Source organism: Myotis myotis, unplaced genomic scaffold (assembly GCF_014108235.1).
Source record: "Myotis myotis isolate mMyoMyo1 unplaced genomic scaffold, mMyoMyo1.p scaffold_m19_p_1, whole genome shotgun sequence".
In the NCBI taxonomy this organism is placed as follows: Eukaryota; Metazoa; Chordata; class Mammalia; order Chiroptera; family Vespertilionidae; genus Myotis; species Myotis myotis.
The window spans coordinates 88,854,120-88,876,723 of NW_023416313.1; the positions used below are offsets into that span (position 1 = coordinate 88,854,120).

The 22,604-nt window shown below is 42.7% G+C and overlaps 1 long non-coding RNA gene across 1 annotated transcript; it reads right to left on the bottom strand.

Annotated features, from left to right (window-relative positions):
• Positions 1 to 650: 650 nt before the first annotated feature.
• On the bottom strand, positions 651 to 12,109 carry LOC118657529. The gene is made up of 3 exons (XR_004968038.1): positions 11,893 to 12,109; positions 2,096 to 2,166; positions 651 to 896 (listed from the first exon to the last, which is right to left on the bottom strand). It is a non-coding gene; the product is annotated as an uncharacterized LOC118657529 (long non-coding RNA).
• Positions 12,110 to 22,604: the final 10,495 nt, after the last annotated feature.

Below are 22,604 nucleotides of genomic sequence, written 5' to 3' on the forward strand. Positions count from 1 at the left end.
TAGAAAAGGGAGTCTGGAAGGAATGACCCTATGTTGTGGAGTGATATGACCGACCTAACTGTTAAGGGAGAAGGAGGAGTTTCCCAGGTGGGCAAGGAAAGGGTTGGAATCTAAAGAGTTTAGATCAGTGATGGCGAACCTTTTGAGCTCAGCGTGTCAGCATTTTGAAAAACCCTAACTTAACTCTGGTGCCTTGTCACATATAGAAATTTTTTGATATTTGCAACCATAGTAAAACAAAGACTTATATTTTGATATTTATTTTATATATTTAAATGCCATTTAACAAAGAAAAATAAACCAAAAAAAATGAGTTCGCGTGTCACCTTTGACACGTGTGTCATAGGTTCGCCATCACTGGTTTAGATGTTCCAGTAGTCAGGATACCCAAAGTGTCAATGCAGCAGCAACCACGTCTGCATCACTCAGTGCAGCAATCCTGGCGACTGGGAGAGCGCCTGCTATTATAGGTGCTTAATGTGTATTAAATAAGTAAATGAATGAGGAGCCACTACATTTTTTTTGAGAAAAGGAACATCCAATTAAGATTTAAATTTTGGGAACATTACCAACAGCAGTGTGAACACGGAAGACAGGGTGTGTTTATTTTCTATCGCTGCTGAAACAAATGACCACAAACCTAGTGGCTTAAAACTACACAGATTTATTGTCCCCCAGTTCTTTGGGGCAGAAGTCCAATGTGGGTGTCACTGGGTTAAAATCGAGGCGTTGGCAGGGCTGTCTTCCTGTGTGGAGGCTGAGGATGATCCATCTCCTTGGCCTTGCAGCTTCCAGAGGCTGCCTGCATCCTTGGCTCATGGCCCCTTCCTCCTGCTTCCTGCAGCCACACTGTCTTGGACCCTTCCTCCATCTTCACATCTCTCTTTGCTGACAGTCTAGAGAGGTTTGCTTTTTTTTTGGGGGGGGGGGCAAGGAGGGGCTCATGTGATTAAGTTAAGTCCACTTGGATAATCCAATATAGTCTCCCTTATCAGAGTTCTTAAGCTTAATCACACCTGCAAAATCCCTTTAGCCACGGAAAATAAAACAATCCCAGGTTCTGGGGAATAGGAGGCCCTTACTCCGTCTACCACAGGGGCATGAAGGGGCTTCCCAGTACTCAGTGTAAGAGACTAGTAAGGCAATTGTGACAGGGAGGATAAAGCTCGTTCACTAAACCGTTTTTGCTTTTCCTTTTTTGCCAGAAAGACAGGCTATGTTTTGCACCTTCTTTATACTTAGTTGCGATCAATGGGACTAAGTTCTGGCCATGGGAGTGCTGTCTGGCTTCACCAGGCCTGGCCCCTTCATCCTCCAGGCTTTCTCTCCCCTGCTGGCTGGACCTGGGGGGTCCAGCAGTGCACTCCAAGGCCAGGGGGAGGGGAGAGGCTCTAGCTAGAAGCTGCTGGGTTCCTTTGTGGAGCAGAGACCCTTAGCAAAGCACTCCGCACCATGATTTGCATAAGAAATAAAACTTTGTGTTAGCCTCTGAAATGTGCGAAGTGTTTCCCAGAGGAGACAGCCTACCTGCCTAACATTGAAATTTGCACCTCCCAGTAGGGTGCTGCTGTAGCAACAACAAATAAGGCATTGAGAGTGTTTGGCCAGTGGGCGGTGAGGATCCTAACATTAGGGACTTGACATAGAGTCATCCATGTTGTGAAGGGGACAAACCTGGAATAACTTTGGAAGGCAGGATTCATGCTTCTGATTCTTATAACTTTAGGACAGTGATTCTTAACCCTGGCTACATATTAGATTCACTCCCAGAGATTCGGACTTAACTGCTCTGTATGTATGTGTTGGGGGAGGGCGGTGGTGGCAGTGGCATTAGTATTATTTTAACAGTTTTTCAGATCATTTTAATGTGCATCCAGGCTTGAGAACCAAAGCTCTAGATTAGAGGTCAGCAAACTTTTTCTGTAAAGGGCCAAATAGTGAATATTTTGAGCTTTGGGAGCAATACCACCTCTGCTACAAATATTCAATTCTGCTAAGATAGCATGAAAGCAACCATGACCACATGTAAGTAAATAGATGTGTCTGTGTTTTAATAAAACCTCATTTACAAAACGGGCAAGCAGCTGGATATTACCTGTGGGCCATAGAGCCGATCCCTTCTCCAGGAGACTGATTCTTAAAACTTCTTCTCAAGGCTCCTTGACCCTTTTAAAGATCACCAAAAGCTTTTGTTTACATGTTATATCAAGTAAGAATGACCATATTGAAATTAAAACTGAGAAGTTAAAAATATTAATGAACTGAAAATAATTATAAATCCATTATGCTAACGTAAGTAACATATTTTATAATTGTATTTTCAAAAAATGAGTAAAAAGAATGGTATTGTTTTACATTTTTGAAAAACTATGATTTCTAGCTTCATGGGAGACATATAGATTCACGTTTGCTTCTTCATTCATTCTGTTCTGAGACGTTATTTTAGTGAATGTATCTGAAGAAAAGCTGGCCTCACACAGATGTGTAGGTATTTCATGTTAGAAGAACAATTTTCTTCTTTTGAAGAAGTATTTTAATAGCCTTTCAGATAGTTGTGGATTTACTTGATACTACATAATAACTACCATGATAACTTTTTAAAAAGTTGATTGCAGTGTGAATCTGAAACCATATCAATGAACTTGAAATTCATAAAAATCCATTGGCTTACTTGCACTTTAAAGGGATCTTTAATGTATGCATGATTTTGTAATATCTTATAGTGGTTACTTTGAAGATATTGTTTCATTGAGTTATATTATTGACATGCTTCATTATCTAATATTTGTTTAAAAATCACATTTGTTAACATTACCATTGAGCTTTTCAGAATTCAGAAACTATCAAGCTGGTGGTGGTGGATGCAAATTTTCCAAAATTCGAATTTTCATTTGAAAGCTCACGTCTTCTCATTGGCAAAAATTACTCTCAGGCTGTTCGCCTTCAAGTGAGAGGCTCACTCATTTATTTTCCAAGAAATGACTGACAAATAGCCAAGTCTGGAAACCAGATTTTGTTTATCACTTGTTCTCTCAAGTAAGAATGATGCTCCATAAAAGATAGATGAGTTCAGTTTGCAACTCAATTGCATATCGCAGCAGCAGAACTGTTCTGTGCTCTTTCCTTTCGGTCCCACAGAATATGTGGAAGACCTGTCCTCAAGGGTTGAGATTTAACAAAGTAAATAATTTTACTTTTTTGTCAAGGGCATTTTCAAGCTAAATTGGTTTTTCTTGTTTTAAGTAAGTAATTGGCAGCAAATATGATACAATGTCCAATGATACAATGACATGGTTTAGTAATTCCTCAATTTGTGCTAAAGCACCAATAGTTTTACCCACCATTGTTTTTGAAGCATCAGTGCAAATGTTAACACAGGAGAAAAGGCAAATAATCTCCTTATTATTATGAAAGTACTAGAGGTCCGATGCACGAAATTCGTGCAAGGGGCTCGGCCCTCGCAGCCCTGGCTTTGTCTGGAAGGTCGTCTGGACAGTCGTTCTGCTGTTTGGTCTAATTAGCATATTGGCTCTTTATTATATAGGATTTTTGACCTTGTGGATCCACTAATGAAACGGGTCTTTGGGCTTCTCGGGGTTGTGCCCACCACACTTTGAGAACAGCTGCCTTAGGGAAAGTGTTTTAAAAGAATTAGAGTGTTGTCATGTAACAGTTGTTATTGGCTTCCTTTGGTCAGGTGTTTCAAAAAAGAGACACGCTCAGAAACAACTGAACAGAAAACAGTATGGAGAGTCTAAAGATCGGGGTGAAAAGTGGTCGGAAAGCCAGCTGCTTCCACATTCCAAATGGAGCCACAAAGGGCCAGTAAAACTTCTTAGTTGGGCACATGGTTTAGTTCTACAGCAAAGATCAGATTAAAGGTGTGGCCTTCCCATTAGAAACCATAATCAACTAATTGCAGCAACTTAGCTGCAGTTGCGGAGAGAGATGGGGAGAAGGGTGGGAGGGAGAGGAGAGACCCGAGAATTACAGATGGAAGCAAATACGAGAGAAGTCTACCAAGCTTTTGAAGAAGTTGTGCTGTCAAGAACCCAAAATAGACCAAAAAATACTTCCGACTGAGCTGTAACATCACCTTTTAACTTGCAAACTTTTGGTAACACTCATTTCAGTGGTGCTGAAGGGGAATAAATAGTAAGAACTCCTAAGAGCAGAGGGTCAAGGAGGAAAGGGACAAGGGAACGATTCCCAGAGAGCAGAATTAAAGTTCAATCAAATAACTCACTCTCTCAGAGTAGGGCCTTCATAAGACCTGCCAAGCAGGATTTCAGAATTGCAACGGACTAGTGGGCACCACTTGCCTGCCATTCTTACCCTTTTGAATGGCAGTTTTAACTGCATTTATTCTCTCCCTGCTCCCATTGTACATAGACTAAGCCCATAACAAGACTGCCTTCTCTCTGCTCTCACCTGCCTGCCAGTTACAGGGTCTGGTAGAGGAGGTGGTACAGCCATTGGATGGAAGGAGCCTGGTTACCTGAATGGAGTAGATCCTGCCCATCAACTTGCACTGGATTGTGACATGAGCAAGGAAAAAAAAATTATTGTGCTAAACCATGGATATTTTTGTCACCACATTTGTTGTTACAACAGTGCAACTACTCTGAATAACGTAGAGGCTATTTCATGGATCTAAACATAAGAAATTGAACCAAGACAGTGGCAGAAACTATTAAGAAGAAATAAATAGTTTAGAGGAAGAATCAGTAAGCTCTCATAGACTGGGGAGAGGGGATGTGAGAGCAGAATGAGGGAGAGCAGGGAGTCTGGGATGAGTTCTAGATTTTTGTCCTGGTTGTTGTGGTAGTAGTTTTGAATGATACTAATAGAACAATTCCATGAAGTCCAAAATGAGGTAGCCGTTTGGGGGCTAAGAGCTTGAGAAGTTTGGAAAGGAGGCATATACAGGCAATCGTTAGGATATACAGGTGGTGGCTAAAGCTACGGGAAGAAGCAGCGGTGGATGGAATTTATTGGGAAGACAATTCAGAGGGAGAAGAGCACAGAGGTCATTTAATTAAGAGCAGAGAGACTAGAGTCAGCAAAAGAGAACAATAATAAATACCTAGAAAATAAGAAAAAAAATGACAGAAAAGAGTAGATCACAGAAACCGAGTAAGAAAACAGTTTGAAGAATTATGAAATGGTAAACAGTCAAATATTGCAAAGAGATCAAGAATAATAAGAGCCAAGTATTTATTAGATTTTAAAATTAAGAAGGTATTGGTGACCTTCATGAAGGTCATTTTAATGGAGGATTGATGTAAAATTCAGGTCACTGTAGGAGAAGAGTCTTATGATTTTATGGAGGAAAAACAGACTGACGGTGTTAAATCTTGACCAAGGTCCATAGTAAATGTTGGCTTATTGCTTTGAAATCTTGCCTATCTGATGCTACCCCCCAGGCTCCTCCACCATTCCAAACTAAATCTGAAAAGTGCACTTAACTAAGGTGCTGATGGGTGGTGGTCATGTTACAGCAGGATAAAAGAGAAGGCTTATAGAAAAGATCCATATCTATTTTCAGAGAGAATGATGTAGAGCAGTTACTAGTTTTCTAAAATATTTTCTGAGAGAGTATTTCTCACCTCCCCCCATTTCTTCCCTTTTCACTTTCTGTTTCTTAAACTGATTCTACTCATTTTATTGGCAACTAGGAGTCAAATTTTATAAAATGAATGGGTGTGTTAATGTTACTTTTTTTTTTTTTTAAAGTAGGGTAATTTTGGTTTTAGAACACAGGGCATATCAATCTCCTAAAATAATGTTTAAGTAAGATGACTGATAGAACTTTTTCTCTAAAGTCTTATAAAACTTAGTTAGTAAGATCAAAGGCTACAAAAGTTTAATAGCCACCTTCACATTTACCAGATGCCTTGTTAGTAATTCAGTTTTAAAGTAGAAATCCTAAGCCAGTCAAAAATAGAGCCTAATGTTTTTAGGAGATTTCACATATTATTTTTAAAAAAGTAAATATAATGAATAACCCTAAATGCTGTCCTGGAGCACTATTTCAAAATAAGCACATTAGCAAAATAAACAAGATGTGAATCAACCCGAAGAAGCTCCTACTCTTCAGACTGCAGATCTTGTGTAGGAAATCTCACTTTTTTTTCCTTTCCTTTCCTTTCCTTTCCTTTCCTTTCCTTTCCTTTCCTTTCTTTCCTTTCCTTTCCTTTCCTTTCCTTTCCTTTCCTTCCTTCCTTTCCTTTCCCCTTCCCTTCCCCCTTCCCCCCTTCCCCCCTTCCCTCCTTCCCTCCCTCTTCCTTCCTTCCTTCCTCCTTCCTTCTTCTTTCTTTCTTTCTTCTTTCTTTCTTCTTTCTTTCTTTCTCCTCCCTCCCTCCCTCCCTCCCTCCTCCCTCCCTCCCTCCCTCCCTCCCTCTCTTCCTTCCTTCCTTCCTTCCTTCCTCCTTCCTTCCTCCTCCCTCCCTCCCTCCTTTCCTTCCTTCCTCCCTCCCTCCTTTCCTTCCTTCCTTCCTTCCTTCCTTCCTTCCTTCTTTCCTCACCCAAGGATATTTTCCCCATTGATTTTTTTAGAGAGAGAGAGAGAGAGAGAAACATTGATGTGAGAGAGACACATTGATCGGTTGCCTCCTGCACGCACCCTGACTGGAGCCAGGGATTGAGCTTGCAATGGAGGTATGTGCCCTAGGCCAGAAGTGCTCTAACCACTGAGCACCAGCCAGGGGTCTTTTATTTCATATAAAAATTTTGTTTGAAATAAAGGAAATTAATTGGCGTCACTTGAATCTATTATTCATTAAATTTACTATTTTTCTACAAAGTAACGTTTCTTGGCATCTACTGATTCCCTCATCTGGAATGCCTGCTAAAATATTTTCATTAACGTGTTATATTTACCAGTAAAAGATCTTCCAATTTGGGACTCAGAATACTTAATTTGGAGTATACGTAAAGTCAGGAGTAAATGCAGTCAGCATTTCAGCATTATTAAACATAAACTTTGATACTGTCTTACATCAGTTGCAGTTTTCGCTAGTATAATTCATTATTACTTATTCGCTTTGCATTTCTAGAGCAAATATTTCTATGATATTTATGCATTTGGATGAAGTGCCCCAGTAGAAAAGAAGCATTTACATTTTTTGAAGGCTGTGGCGTAGTGATGAGAAATTGATAAATAATCTGTCTTTATGCAAAATAATTAAACGTTTGTGCACGCACATTTGATGCATGCCCCGTTTTAAAGATGTTAAGCCCCATCTGATTACCCATGTTTTCTTAAAACAGAGAGGCAGATGATAATCTTCTCCTGAAAATTACTTAGTTGAGAGGAAACAATTTAAAAATAAAGAAGCACTCCACTCCAACCTGAAAAATCTGTATTTTTTTAAAGCTGCATATGTATAAGTATAAATCTAAGTAGGAAAAATGTAGCTATCATATACCAATTACACATGTGACATAGGAGGTAGGGAAATGGATGTGCTCCACATTTTAAGGGATATAATTTTGTAATGCGCACTGCCATATAAGAGATTAAAAGAAAACAAAGTCTATGAAAAATCAAAGCTAAAATAAGCTTATTTCTATTTCCAAACTAAGCTTCTTAGCAACTTTAAACCATTTTCTAGTTGTTCTCATTGAGACTTAAATTTATCCTATTCTAAAAATTAGTTTAGAAGATCACCAAACATTCTGCTTATGAAATTGAATATCTTACTTAAGAGCTGTCCATTTCGAAGAATATACTGTGTTCATGGATTGGTAGAATAAACATCATTAAAAGGTCCATACTACCCAAACCAATCTATAGATTCAATGCAATCTTCATTAAAATACCAATGACATATTTTAATGACCTAGAACAAACTCTCCGAGAATTCATATGGAATTAAAAAAAAGACCGTGAATAGCCACTGCAGTCTTGAGAAAGAAGAACAAAGTTGGAGGGATCACAATACCAGATAACAAGCTATATTACCAAGCCATGGTTCTCAAAACTGCTTGATACTGGCACAAGAGCAGACATATAGACCAACAGAACAGAACAGAGAACCCAGAAATCAACTCAAGCCATTATGCTCAATTAATATTTGACAAAGGAGGCAAGAGCATACAATGGAGTCAAGAAAGTCTCTTCAATAAATGGTGTTGGGAAAATTGGACACATGCAAAAAATGAAACTAGACCACCAAAGTACACCATTCACAACAATTAACTCAAAATGGATAAAGGACTTAAATGTAAAACGAGAAACCATAAAAATCTTAGAAGAAGCCATAGGCAGCAAAATAGCAGACATATGTCGTAGCAATATCTTTACCAATACAGCTTCCAGGACATTGGAAACTAAGGAGAAAATAAAGAAATAGGACTACATCAAAATAAAATCTTCTGCACAGCAAAGGAAACCATAAACAAAACAGCAAGAAAGCCCACTGCATGGGAGAATGTTATCTCTGATAAGGGTTTAAGCTCCAAAATTTATAGGGAACTCATATAACTTAACAAAAGAAAGATAAACAATCTAATAAAAAAATGGGCAAAGGACCTAAATAGACACTTTTCAAAAGAGGACATACAGAAGGCCAAGAGACATATGAAAACATGCTCAAAGTCACTAATCATCTGAGAGATACAAATCCAAACAACAACGAGGTACCATCTCACACCTGTCAGAATGGCTCTCGTCAACAAATCAACAAACGACAAGTACTGGTGAGGATGCGGAGAAAAAAGAACCCTCATGCACTGCTGGTGGGAATGCAGTATGGAGTTTCCTCAAAATATTAAAAATGGAACTTCCATTTTACCCAGTAATCCCACTTCTAGGAATATATCCCAAGAAAACAGAAACACCAAATCAGAAAGGATATATGCACCCCTATATTCATAGCAGCACAATTTACAATAGCTAAGCTTTGGAAACAGCCTAAGTGCCCATCAGCAGATGAATGGATTAGAAAACCATGATATATCTACACAATGGAATACTACACTGCTGTTAAAAAAAAGGAATTCTTACAATTTGCAACAGCATGGATGGAACTGGAGAGCATTATGCTAAGTGAAATAAGCCAGTTGGAGAAAAGATAAATATTACATGATCTCACTCATGTGTAGAATATAATGAGCAACATAAACTGATGAACAGAACCAGAGTCGTAGAAGCATCAAACAGATGGTACAACCTATGAAGAAAGGCAAGTGGGGGGGATTGTGGTGAGGGGATAAGAGATCAACCAAAAGACTTGCATGCATGCATATGAGCATAACCAATGGACACAGACAGTAACGGGGTGAGGGCATGTACTGGGGGTGGGTAAAGCCAGTGAGAGGCCAATGGGGAAAAGAGGAGACTCATGTAATATTTTAAACAATAAAGAATTTAAATGAAAATAAAGAGCTGTCCATTTCTGTGAATATTTTTCAGAGTCTATTATATGTTGGAAAGATAGGATTGCAACTTTTGAATATCAGCTATCAAGACTGTTTAACACATTTTAAAAATATAATGAAAATAAAAACATTTTATATTGATTTTAAGTTACACATTTCTGAAAATTTGAAGCAATAACCATGTTATTTATGCATGCAGATAAAACATAAGGCTATAAAACTTTGGATTTTAAAATTAGATAGTTGTCTTTTGTAGTATTAGTTATCTATATATATAAAACCCTAACATGCAAATAGACCAAATGGCCAAACAACCGAACAACCAGTCACTATGATGTGCACTGACCACCAGCAGGTGTGCACAGAACATGGCAGGCATAAACAGCAGGCAGCAGAGCGCAGAACATGGTGGGCATTGGCCACGGTGGGATGGTAGAGCAGGTGAGCAGGGGCACCAGACCAAGACAGGGTGCCAGTCGCTGTCATCAGAGCGAGCCTCTGGTGGTTACTGAAAATTCTTTGCTCCTGTGTGCCGTGGTCCTGGCAGGTGTTTGCACCTGCTGCTGGCACTGGCCCCACTCTCACCCACTGCCAGTGCCTGGTGCTGGCCCCCATTGTTCGGCACTTTCAGCAGGTGCGAGCAGTGGCTGCTGGCCCCAATTGTCCCTCAGGGCTTCTCCACCTCATCCTGCTCCTGAGGGGCAATCAGGGCCAGCAGCTGCCTCTTGCACCCGCTGCTGGTGCTGGAGCTGCCACTCGCACCCGCTGTTGGCACCCAGCGCTGGTCCTGATTGCTCGGCACCATCAGTGGTGCGAGCGGCAGCTGCCGGCCCCAATCGCCCCTGATGGCTTCTCCACCTCCCCGTGCTCCTGAGGGGCAATCAAGGCAGCAGCTGCTGCTCACACTTGCTGATGGCGCTGGCCCTGCTCACACCCACTGCTGTGCTGGCCTCAATCGCTTTGCACCATCAGCAGGTGCGAGCCGGTGGTGGTGGGAGCGGGGCAGCCAGCAGACAGGTGACCAGACTCTGCAGTGGGAGGGGCCAGGTGGTTGGGCATGCAGAGTGGGCCAACACCTGCCCTTGTGCCCACTGCAGCCTCACGGTCCATAGTTCCTTACAAGGTGCATGAATTCATGCACTGGGCCCCTAGTATATAATAAAGGCAAATGAAAAAGGTAATTGGTAATTTTTTTTGTTTTATATTTTTATTGATTTTGGAGAGAAAGAGAGAGAGAGAGAGAGAGAGAGAGAGAGAGAGAGAGAGAGAGAGAAACATCAATGATGAGAGAGAATCATTGATCAGCTGCCAGGTGTAGGCCCCCTACTAGGCATCAAGCCTGCAACCCAGACACGTGCCCCTGACCTGGATTTGAATCCGGTACCTTCAGTCTGCAGGCTGACACTCTATCCACTGAGCCAAACCAGCTAGGGTGGTAATTTTATAATACTATTTTTAATTCATTCCTCAAACAGCTCTGAATTAATTTACTGTGACAAGGTGTTACAACTACCTTCCTGGATGTATAACAAAAGTTTAGCCACCCAATTGTTTCTATAACTTAAGGACTAATTCTTACTGTCACTGTGAAGTAAAGTTGCTTGGTGTGCATACTGAGTAAAAGGAAAAACAAAGCAAACAAAGCAAACAAAAAACACAAGAAATGCATGCCAGTGAATTACAAACACTGCTATTTAACCGGGTTGGGACCAAAGGTTGTTAGTGCTATTGGCCACAACTATCTAAAAAAAACCACCCAAATGTCAAGCTGACCTCTGAATGGTTACTGGGTGAATACCAAGGTTCAATGGTTTGTTTTGGATGAACATCAAGACATGGGGATGCTTGCCCAACACTTTGGTTAGAGTTCTTTCTTCCATTAGCGTAGTTTAGAAAAGTGTTTAAAGTGTGACTTGCTCTGAACATTCATGGTTCTATTTTTATCACTATATTAAACAAGTGAAAGCACTCCATATTTTGAATGTATTCCCTTTTCTTACACTCATATGGGGCTACAGCCACATGACCTTCGTTAGTTAGGAATCATTGTTGATAGCAAGACAATGAATATTGTAAATTCAGAACTCGAGAGACAGAAAGTAAAATCATTACAGGCTCTGACGCTCTCTGAGAAAGACAGACATGGGTGATATAAATGATAGTAATTGGGCTGGAGGCGGGTGGGAACAGGTCCAAAGGACCTCTCTGAGGAGGTGACATGTAAATTGTGGTCTGAAGGATGAGGAATTGTGCAAAGAAGCAGGGAAAGAGTTTGTAGGTGGAAAGAAGTGAAAGGTAGATGTCTGAGGAGAAAGATGTCTGAGGTAGATGACTAGGAACAGAAGAGAGGGTAGCTTAAATTTCCCTACAAAGAACTTTTCTTATTTAGATTATTTCATATCCAATGGAGAGTACCCTGCTATCAAGTAGGTAGCTTCGGTTCTGCTACACTAACCAACCATCCCCAGTCTCAGCCCCCTTAAACAGCTAGATTTATTTCTTACTCACTCTGGATGCCCATCGTAGGCTGGCCAGGTGCTCTGCTCTGCCTCCTCTTCACGCCAGGACCCATGCTGACGAGCAGTCTCTGTCTGGAACCCAGAGGTCACGGTGACAGAGTAGAAAGGGAAAACATAGCCCAGCAAGTTCAGGCTCTTAAACCATCCACACACATCACTTCCACTCGCATTCCATTGGCCAATGCAGGGACTGATCCTGTCAGCAAGGAAGTAGGACTCACCTGTGTGCCCGGAAAAGGAGAAAAACTGTAACTGGTGGTGAGCAGCAGGCGTTTCTCCCATGGGGGTCAGTGAACAAGAACAACCTGGAATCACATGTACAATGTGTGTGTGTGTGTGTGTGTGTGTGTGTGTGTGTGTGTGTGTGTAGACACCTTTCCCTTGTCTCCAGGGAAAAGGTCTATTGCTGTAATCAGATTCTCAAAGGGATCTGTGACACAACAATGATTAAAAACTGCTGGACCAGCTGAAAACTGTCATGTAAACAGATAATTGCTTTACAAGATAATTTGCAGCATGAGTGAGAGGCTGAAATGATTAAGGAATTATGCATGCGTGCATATGTGTGTGCAGGTGCGTGCTTGGCCATAAGGAAAAAGTTGAGCAAATCTGCAGACTAAAGGGACATGGAGGTCTGAGGACAAGTGACTAATGTAATGAGGTCCCAGAAGAAGCCTGAGGAGATGGTGTTCAGTATTCTCTAGAGCAGTGGTTCTCAACCTTCCTAATGCTGTGACCCTTTAATACAGTTCCTCATGTTGTGGTGACCCCCAACCATAAAATTTTTGTTGCTACTTCATAACTGTAATTTTGCCACTGTTATGAATCGTAATGTAAATATCTGATATGCAGGATGTATTTTCATGGTTACAAATTGAACATAATTAAAGCATAGTGATTAATCACAAAAACAATATGTAATTATATATGTGTTTTCCAATGGTCTTAGGCGGCCCCTGTGAAAGGGTCGTTCGACCCCCAAAGGGGTCGAGACCCATAGGTTGAGAACCGCTGCTCTAGAGGTAGCAACTTTTAGGGCTAGAAGAGATACCTCTCCTCTGGTGGGAGGAAGGGAGGAAAAGGTGGGTGACCCTCTGGGTCAAGCTGCAGGTGGAGGGGAAGGAGAGGACCTCCATGTTGTCTGTGACATACGGACAAGGACATTTACTTAGGAGGAGGGGATCGTGAGCATGTTGATAGTTTGGAACAGCTGTAAGGGAAATCTGACAGAGCTGACTGGGGACAAACAGAAAGACTGCCAGTAGCCCGGAGGGTCCGGCTGATGTCGGAGAACATAGACTTGACACAATGCCAGTAACCAGAGTGAGGGGATTTTCCTAATTTGTGCTCAGCTGTCCTGAAGTAGGAGCTGAGAAAGTTACAGTTGAGCTGATCCAGGGCTAGGGATTAGCAGAGCAGGTGCAGCAACATGCTTTGCTGATAATATAAAGTTCAAGAATCTCTGAGCAGGGAAAAAAGACCTAATTTTGCCTTTTAATTTTAACAGTAATGGTGAGAAGCAGACTTATACCTGTAGTTCTTCTTTCTGAGTTGCAGTTCTTGCTCCCTGTACAACCTGTCTTTGTTTTGAGTTTACAACTAATAGGACTAATAATATAACCAATATAGTTATGGGTAAGTAGCATAGCTTATATCTTTTCTTATTGTTTAAGTAAAATCAATCCTGTCAAGCCACCTAAGATTCTGTGTTCCTAATACTCCCTTACTCTACTAGTGAAATCTGACAGAAGAAAGGTAAAAGGAAAAACATGAAAGCTCTAAAAAGATAGTTACATATTCAGAGGCATAAATATAGAATTGCTTAGCTAAGCATCTCGCTATTAATTAGCATGCCATAAATTTTGCTGCCTTGAGTGATTAAGGAAGACATTGTATTTAGAGAAACCATTAAACGAAGACAAAGGAAAAACATCTGTAGTAGTTTAGCTCAGTGCAGACTGCAGTCTGAAATGGCATTGTGTTACTTTTCTCTTTCCCCAGTTGCCTGCCAAGTCCCCGTATTTTCCTGATTTCATGCAGTTACATCATAAGCATTTGGTGAAAATGGTGTTGCTGTTCGTCAAGGCTGCATCTGCATATTGCAGGCAAACACAGACGCAATAAAAATAATTTTGGTTTCCTGAACCACTTTGCTTGAAGTCTGTCATTTTATTTTCCATTTCCTCAGAATGGAGGTTTCATCTCTTAAGTATCTATTGAGGACTGGCAGGTGAGGTGAGCAAGCCACATCTATCATTTAGAATTGTGTTTGAAGCTGAAATTAAATATGACTTTTCCCATCCTTCCTCAATAGGAGGAAGTTAGCAGGAAGGCACGCGAGTTAAACAGAGATTGTCGCTGCAAATGGCTCTTTCCCAGAAGGCCCTCTCTTGGAATTTCAGTTGTTGATAACTAGCAGGTTTCATCTCCGGGAACTCAGATAAGTTCCTCTGCGCTTCTGGCCTGCCAGCTTGCAGACGGTCTCCAGCTGAGGCAGTGCTGCCAGAATGGATAGCAGGAGAATGTACGCGACTCTCTATTTATCCTAAAGTATGATAATTTGAGGGAAAATTAAAATCGTCCGGTTTTCAGTACACCCTACTGTTCTCAGTGCTGGTTATCTAATCAGACAGCACAAATATATTTCTGCATAAAGTCCTGTAAATGGAGGGAAAACCCAAGAAAAGAGGGGAATTAATGTCTTGCCAAACGCCACACAGTATGTTTAGGGCAGGACTGGGCACCTGAGTCCCCTGATTGATCTGGCTGGTGTCTGCCTGCTCTAGCCCAGGACAGCAAGCATGTGGATGCTGAGATCATGAAGTTATGCAAGGGGCAAGGACAATAGATTTTATTTGTTTTTTATTTTTTAAAAAATATTTTTATTGATTTCAGAGAGGAAAGGAGAGAGAGAAACATCAATGATGAGAAAGAATCATTGATTGGCTGCCTCCTGCATGCTCCACACTGGGGATCGAGCCCGCAACCCAGGCATGTGCCCTGACCAGGAATTGAACCATGACCTCCTGGTTCACAGGTTGACGCTCAACCACTGATCCACATTGGCCAGCAGGACAATAGATTTTAAAAAAAATATACAAACACTGACCTGCACCAACCAGTTCCAGAGGCCCAAGGACTGTTTATGCTTTGGGAATAGTTCATTTTTGCAATCTAGGCTCCAGCTCAATGCCTGGCATATCAGTAGATACCCAGTCAATGGTGAATAAATTCTGTTGAATAAATTCAGAGCCTTTAAACACGTAAATCGAATAATCCCATTCTCTGCTTAAAATGCTGCAGTGGCTTCTCCTTTCTCTCAGAGTAAAACTCCAAGCCATGACCTAGGTGACCCTGTCTTTGCTACCTCTCAGACTGCACTTACTCTTCCCCTCTCTCCTCCTCTTCCTCACTTACCCACCTTTGGCTCCTTCTCCACAGGAGGCAGCTCCCTTTGCACTGGCTGTTCTCTATGCCTGGACTCTGACTCTATGTGCATACAAGGCCACCTCCCTTGTTTCCTTCAAGACAGCCCAATGGCGCAGTGATCCCACTTCTAGGAATATAGCCTAAGAAACCAGAAACACTCATCAAAAAGGATATATTCACCCCTATGTTCATAGCAGCACAATTTACCACAGCTAAGATTTGGAAACAGCCTAAGCATCCAGCAGCAGATGGGTGGATAAAACAACTATGGTACATCTACACAATGGAATACTACCTGGCAATAAAAAACAAAGAACTCTTACCATTGCAACAGCATGGATGGACCTGGAGAGTATTATGCTGAGAGAAATAAGCCAGCCAGAGAAAGATAAGTATCACATGATCTCACTCATATGTAGAATCTGATGAACTACATAAACTGCTGATAAAAAATAGATCCAGAGACATAGAAGCATGAACAGACTGTTGAACCTCAGAGGGAAGGTAGGGGAGGGTGGGTGGGAAGAGATCAACCAATGAAAATATCATAACCCATGGATACAGACAACGGGTGGTGAGGGCCTGAGGGGGGAGGGGGGGTGGTAAGAGGTTAATGAGGGAAAAAGGAGGACCTATGCAATACTTTCAACAATAAAGATTAAAAAATAAAGACTTTGACCAAATGTCATTCCCACTGCCCTTTTAAAAATCGCAGCCCTTTTGCAGCCCCCTGCCCACCCATACTTCTGATCCCCCTCGGCCTGCTCTATTTCTTTCATAACACCACCACCTGCTAACTCTAATTTACTGTGTTGTCTACTTATCTGTTAAGTGGATGTTTTGCTACTGTATTCCTTTTGTTAGGAAGTTAGCCTATAAGGGTGAGGATTTTTGTGTTTTTGTTGTTCACTGCTATCCCTAGCATTTCAATACCCAGAGGGTGCTTTTTAAATAATTGATGAATGAATAAATTAATAAAAATGGATTAGGGAAGCAAGAGCGTGGGAAAGTGCAAAGGATCTAGGGTTGAAGCCAGGTATAAAGGTGAATAAACCATAAATCCTGGTAAATTTATAGAGGCAAGCATTCATTTTCATATTAAAAAAGCTCTTGCAAGTCAAGATAAATCTGGCCTACTTTTAGAGTCAAAGCTACAGACATTCATCTTATTAACTGTAGAGCTCTCTTGTTAACAATGTGTAGTTTAATCCCTGACAAATTTAGACAAAGAGCACCTGTGTGAATTGGTGTTTCCCAAAGTGGGTAGGAGGCTCTCTGCATTAGGGTTGTTGGTAAGTATTAAGGTTCCTGAGCCTTATCCAATTTGCTGAATAATCTGTCAGGATTACATCCCTTGGTGATTTCAATGCATGCTAAAATTTGAGAATTATTACTATATAGCAAATGTATACAAAACAATGGGACTATATTAGAACAGTATCTCTCTGTTGCATAATTATTCCGCAGGATGCTATCAAGATTGCAGGTTTTTTAAAAAAGCATTCTTGAATTAATAGAGCAGATAAACACTGAGTTAAATTGAACAGGAATTCTCAGGACCTTTGATAAGCTGACACAATTGTGAATCCCAGCAGGAGGATATAGTATGCTGCATCCAAGATTTACTGCATCAAGCCTATCTCTTTTTAGGCACCTTTTACTGACTTTTGGGGAGTGATTTATCTTTAAAGAAAAAGTCTGGGCATTTCTGTTATAGATAATATCAGAGATTCGTTCCTGATTCTAGCAATCTATAATTCTTTGTAATTCTGTTTTCTTTCTTATTACCTCTCTTAGTTTGTAATCTAATTGGGGCTTTTTCCACCCCTGAGCAAGAGGCATGAAATAGTGTATTTGCATTTCATGGTTCCCAGTACTCACCCTTGCCTATAAAAAAGGTCTTTTGCATTTGTGTGTGTGTGTGTGTGTGTGTGTGTGTGAGAGAGAGAGAGAGAGAGAGCAGGAGGAATGCCAGTAGAGAGAGGGTACAGAGAATAGCTGTGTACAGTATACCTGAATGAGTGGGTTCGCTTGTTAAAGGCACGGTTGGTAGATTAGTAAGTGGGACTTCTATCCTTCATGTGAGGCTGTATGTGTCAGTGGATGCACGCACATAAATATCCCTGGGTATAAGCCCAGGTGGGCCGGGTTCTCCCGTGTTGATCACTGCTCATCTGTTCCCTGTGTCGCTTTCCATCCCTTTGGCATGGCCCCTGCAAACAAGATCGTATGTGCCTGGAATAAACAGCCTTCTTCCTCTTCGAAAGCCATCCGAGGCCCGCAGCACATTACATCCTTCCGTGTAATGGAAGTATCCACACATGGGCAGTCGCTGTCTGCAGACGTAATGAACCAAGTGGGAGGTAATGAGAAGTGACTGTCACGCCATCTCCAGGGCCCGTTCCTCCCGCCGCACAATTACATGGCGACCCTAGAGAGAGACGGAGCAGGAGGCAACGCTCTCCCCCTTCCCAAGGGCCTGACAATCAGCCGCAGCCCGCCAGAAGGAGCTGAAATGCAGCGGGATTCACCTGACAGTCGAGGATGTGCAAGGAGATAACGTGATTACAATACGGGAGGCAGTTCTTCGCACAGGCACACACTGTTTCCTCCGAGCGGACTTGGCCTCTTGCCTGAAGGATGCCAGAGGACCAACACAGTCCTTTCCTGCTCTCCCCTGGCTTGTGCTTTGGGGTGAGAACTGATGCTTCTTTCATAACCGGAGAGTCTAGGAACTTTTCTCTAAGTTCCTGTTAGAGGAACGCCTTCCCCCGAATGCTCGCTTAAGTAATGATGATGGATGCAGTGATAACAGCTCCCGGATGGATGCTGTCTCCCCGATCTTACTTCGGGGTTTCCTCTCACAGACAGCGTTCATTACGGGGGCCATTTCCACGGACTTGATTCTTGTGTTGCAAGGGAGATGGCAGGGCTGCGGAGAAGCGAGTGGGTTGCCCTCAGAGTCAACTTTCATTTATTTATTTTTAAAATATATTTTTTTATTGCTTTCAGAAGGAGAGAGAGACAGAAACATCAATGAAGAGGGAGAACCATTGATTGGCTGCCTCCTGCACGATCAGGGATGGAGCCCACAACTTGGGCATGTGCTCCGGCCAGGAATCCAGCCACGACCGCCTGGTTCACGGGTCCACACTCCGCCACGGGGCCCCCACGGCCGGGCCGGAGTCCCCCTTTAAGGGAGAGAACCTGCGGAAAGAGCAAAGAGGCGGGAGCCTCCGAGAATTCTTTTCGTTGTCTTCATGTTGCTCTGATGGCCGAGGCCTGCCCTTCTCGGAAGGAAGCCTGCCAACCGCTCGCTGAATAGTGAACGGGCACCAGCTGGGCTGCTGTGTTGCTTGGCGCCGAGAGAATCGAGAGAATCGCAGCGCAGGCCGGCTGCTGGCGTGGCCGCCCCATTTTCCACTCCTCTGCGACCCGCAGCAGAAAGCCCCCAGGTGGCATTAGGGAGAATTAGCGTGTAGACCGCAGGGCCTGCTAATCTCTCACCACTTCATTAGCTGACAGTTCAAGGAAAGCGCTCCCCTGCCACTCACCTCCCGTCTGTGGCGCGGGCACTGCTCATCAGCGGCAGCAGAGGTCAGTCGTGTGGCGTTGACATGCTGTGACTTCTTCGTCTCCCCATCATGTGTGCTGGTTTATTCCCTGACCCTGCACCTCGCAATTACTTACTGGGCGTCTCCCTGAAATCTCCTTTAAGTTCAGACTTGGTTTAGTGTCACCAGGAAAAGATGGAAAATGATCGTGTCCATGTCTTTTTACAGAATGGGCTCAAAGATAGGTCGCAGAGAGGAAACATAAACTGGTACCCTCTATTTAAAGGACACTTTCTTACAACATTACTACTAGCTCATATTTTTTGAATGCTTACTATGTGCCCGGTATTATTCTAAGCACTTTTAGGTCATTATGTACTCACTAGAGGCCGGTGTGTGTGTGTGTGTGTGTGTGTGTGTGTCCCTCAGTCCGGCCTGCTTCCTCTCGCAACCTGGGACCCCCCCCTTCCCCCCCCCCCCCCAGGGTCCTTAGGCCTGGCGGTGATCAGGGCCTATCCGGGCTTTCCTTCACCCAGCTGCCGGCAGCTGGCCCTGCCCCCATCGTAGTCACTGCCTGCCATCTATGCGGTGCTGCCTCCCCCTTCCCCCGCCACCAGTCGCCTCCCTCTGTGGGTGACAGGCATGGGGTGCCACCGCTTGGCTGGCCTGGGTCTCCCTCTGCAGGGCGATCGCTAGCTGGCCCCGCACACCCACCACAATGTCGCTGATCTCTCCCCAGAGGGAGGACCCGCCTACACGCTGCAATGCTGCTGGATAGCCTGGGCCTCCTTCTTTGGGGCTATCAATCGTGGAGGGCCCCATCGATTGTCCGGAAGAGGGTGGCCTGGGCCTCCCTCTGTGGGGCGATTGTGGGGCAATGGCGGCCACCCAACCAATTGCATTGCACCCGTGTTGGCTGGCCTGGCACCAGTGTGTGTCATGGCGTGGTCCTCTGGGAGGTCGCCAGGATGGTTGTTTGGTTGACTTGCATATTATGCTTTTATTATGATAAATTTGTATTTGACACAGGAGGAGACTGAGGCACAGAGAGGCTGAGTTTGTTGCCTAGGACCCACAGAATTTGAATACAGGAAGCCTGGATCCAGAGCCCACACTCTAAGTACTAGGGTATTTTGCCATAATTAGTCAATCACTTAGTTAATTCCTGGATTAATTCAGCAAAAATTAATGAAGCACCAACTATGTGTCACTTAACATGCCAGAGTTGAGCCTATTAGAGTTTAGCTACCAAGCCTTTTATTTCAAGTTCCATGTCTGAAGGTAGTCGTGGAGCACCCAACTGTGCTTCCAGGGTTGTGCTCATGTAGATACAAGAGAAATGCACGGTGTGATCTTGCCGTTGAGAAATGTACAGACATGTAGGCCAGGGGTTAACAAACTTTTCTCTGTAAATGGCCAGATAGTAAATATTGTTGGCAATGAAGGTCACATGGTCTCAGTTCCAATGAATGTAAAAGCAGCTTTAGCCACTATGTAAGCAAAGGAGCATGTCTGCATTCTAACACAACTGCAGAAAAGCAGCAGGCCGTGCTGGGCCCATGGGCTTCCTGATAAAGAGGCCCTCAGAGAAGAATGTAGAACAGGAAGCAGCAATCATGTGACTGAAAGCAGAGCTCTGTGGGTGCTGCCTGTCTGGCATGTGAGGTGCACGGATGAAGCAGTGTCAGGGAGCACAGAGACTAGTGTAGTGTGCATTTTAGTGAAGAGGCAGATGGTTTCTGGAGATGGAGTGTGACCCTCCCCTAAAGGATGGGAAGTATGCACTCCTAGCTGTGAAGTTCTATGGTGGTTTCATGAACCAGTTCATGGTTCTTATTACTATGTGTAGCAGGCACGTTGGTTGTCTTATTTCCTCCGTCCCTTCCCTCCTGGCTCATAGACCCCACATTTGTTTGGTACCTTGATTTGTCCAGCTCCAAGCAATGACACATCACTGATTAAAGTCAATCTTAATAATTATATCCTCAAATTTTCCAGCCCTATGACCTAATTATGATCAAAATGCCTGCTGGGTGAAGGGGGGGGGTGGTGAAACGATTGGGAAACTTTTAGCTTTTCTCATCAAAGGGACAGACAAAGCTCATGCCACATACCCTCCTGTTTTCTTGTCACAATGGGGACATGGAGATGAGCTAGGGCAGCCTTTCTGGGGCCACCTTGTTGTAGATGGGGGATGGGGGCAGAGGGAGGTAGCCACTGAGCAGCTGCATAGTGGCTGGGCTGCCTGCCTCTAGCTTCCTTGTTAAGAGCGGGCTAAGTCTATATATGTTTTTATCAGTGTTATTTGCAATAACTAAGCATATATTTTGTTTCAAGTCACTCTTAGTTGGTTAAAAAAACGTGTCTTTAAAAATATTCCAGGAGAACTAACTAGAATTTACTCACTCCTAGAAGTTTCCCCTTTCCTTAGGTATTTCAGAAAATTGTGCTAAATCAGATAAGAGTTATTTCTAATAGTTTTCACTTTCTTGTTAAGTTCCTTCCTCACAATATACTAATTAGGAGAAAAAGAGCATATTGCACAAGCCCATTTTAAGTTAATATCATTAAGTTAAACATCAGTCACTTAAATTGCTAGTGTATATGTCTTTAAATCTGTATGACAAGGGGTCAGTCCATAGTGATTGTGCCTGGGTTATTGATTTTCTGTAGGTGTCAGGATTAGTAGTGTGTTCTTTTGTTTTGCTTTATTTTTCTAACTGTTATAGAGAAAATACATAAACAGAAAAAAAGTATAAAATGGCACTGACAAAAACTAAATTAATTATATGTGAAGGCAAGCTTCTTTTCTGGCTGACACTATTTTCCTCTCGGCTTTCTAAACTCACCTCTTGTCAATTTTCTTTCCCATATTATTGTTTGTTTGTTTCATATACACTTTCTGTACATTTTCCTGTTTAATGTAGTCCACAGTATGATGTTGTAAGTGTAAAGCTGGGTCACGTGTTACTAAATGACTCCTGATTTTCTCTTATGGTCGCTCATTCGTTTAGTAGATGTTGTAGAGTGGCTGTTATGTACCAGCCTCTGTTCTGTGTGCAACAGAATGAGGAGGACAAGCATTTGGAACTGTGTGTTCCTCTCGCTTACTCCTCCTTGCTTTGGACTGTCACACATTACTCATTCTGTAAGGCCAGTATAAATGCTGCCTCCTCTATGAAACCTGAAGTACATTTCCATCACACTATTGTTTCTTCCAGTCTTTGGTTATTTTTGTACTGATGGCATATTATATTTATTGGTATACATCCTTCTCTGGGCTGTGAATTCCTTCAGAAGAGCTGCTGTGTCATTTTGGCCTTCCCTAGCCCTGTGCTGCTTCTTTAAACAACCATGCTTTTATCCACATAAATTAAGCTGGATTTAGCCACATAAAGTAAGGGTCCCGGGTTCGATTCTGAGTAAGGGTGACAGGCCACATAAATTACATGCGCAGATACATGCTCTCTGTCAGAATGTCCTGAACTTGACCTATACCTTGTCATATGTTATTCCTCAGTTTTCCCAGATGCCAATAGACACCAACGCCACTTGTCTTTCTGATCTTCTCTCTGTTCTTCAGGTATGCTTCATCCCTGGATTTTTCTAGACCTCAGCCATGTCCCCTCCCCAACTTTCATACTTTACAGGGAGACTCAGGCCCTGCAGAGGGACCCTCAGACGGACTATACTTAACACTCATCAAGCTCTTACTTAA